The sequence below is a fragment of the Marmota marmota genome, unplaced genomic scaffold (assembly GCF_001458135.2).
Source record: "Marmota marmota marmota unplaced genomic scaffold, marMar, whole genome shotgun sequence".
Taxonomy (NCBI): Eukaryota; Metazoa; Chordata; class Mammalia; order Rodentia; family Sciuridae; genus Marmota; species Marmota marmota.
Genome location: NW_026000093.1, coordinates 8,468,828 through 8,469,754, shown reverse-complemented (window position 1 = coordinate 8,469,754; position 927 = coordinate 8,468,828). Strand labels below are relative to the sequence as shown.

The 927-nt window shown below is 59.9% G+C and overlaps 1 protein-coding gene across 2 annotated transcripts in view; it reads right to left on the bottom strand.

Moving 5' to 3' along the window:
* Lyn (LYN proto-oncogene, Src family tyrosine kinase) overlaps window positions 1-454 on the bottom strand; it is a 119,654-nt gene extending 119,200 nt beyond the window's left edge. Inside the window, exon 1 of one of the 2 annotated variants that reach the window (XM_048782915.1) lies at window positions 164-454. The gene's annotated coding sequence lies outside the window, so the exon portion shown is untranslated. The remainder of the gene's footprint in view (window positions 1-163) is intronic. The other variant, XM_048782917.1, reaches the window with a different exon arrangement.
* Window positions 455-927: the final 473 nt, after the last annotated feature.

Genomic DNA, 927 nt, shown 5'->3' with positions numbered 1-927 from the left:
GCGCACGGATCTTTGCTGCCGCGGCCCCTGCCGAAGCCCAGGTTTAGCCCAGAGCTAAACCCGCAACCCGGACTACAACGGGTGGTACAGCCGCGATCCCACCCAGTCCCTCCAGGCCCCTGCTCTGCCTGCCCCCCTCCCCGAGCTCAAGCCGGAGACTCACCCGCTCACGGTGAAAGTTTCGGGTCTGCGGCGGCGGAGCTCCACGGTGACTTGAGTTCAAAGCTGGGAGCGCGACAGGACAGCCCAGAGGAGCCCTCCTGGTGAGGGGCTGCGGGCAGAGAACGCGGGACACTTGGCCAAGGGGTTGCAGGCTCGGGGTCGGGAGTGACCGATGCCCCGCCTGCAGCAGTCAGGAGGCTGCAGCGCGTCGGGCCCAAAGGCTCCGCCGCAGGGGAGCGAGAGGCAGCGCGGGCCGGCACGGTGGGAGAGGAACTGGCTGTTGCTGGGCTCCACCGAGAGGTCCCAGCTACTTCCTGGTGCTCGGATTTGCATACTGCGCCTGGAGGGCGGGGAAGTGACCGTTTGGTATTTGGTGTGGCCGTCGCGCAGAGCTTTGAAAGCAAAAAAACCTAGCGACCCACCGTGCAACCTGGTAGCCTTGGATCCTACAGTCTGAAGTAGGGATAGACTGAAGGTCTCCCAAGGACCCAAAGGGGCAACGAAAGCTCTCGCATCTCCTTTCCTTTCCTTTCGGATCTAACCCTTCAAAGTGTTAGAAGTGGGGTGCTCCTGTAAGTAGGGGGGGGGGGCATGCTCTGACCCCGCTCAACGTTTGGAGTTCTCTGGAGAGAAAGAGAGCAGAATTGTTACTAAGGGTCTCATTGCGTTTTTGTTTTTTTGGTTTTTAATCAATACAGAGTAAGTTTCTTAAGAATGTTCACGGACATATCCAGGTCATTCGATGGGGCGGTGGAGGGGGAAGTG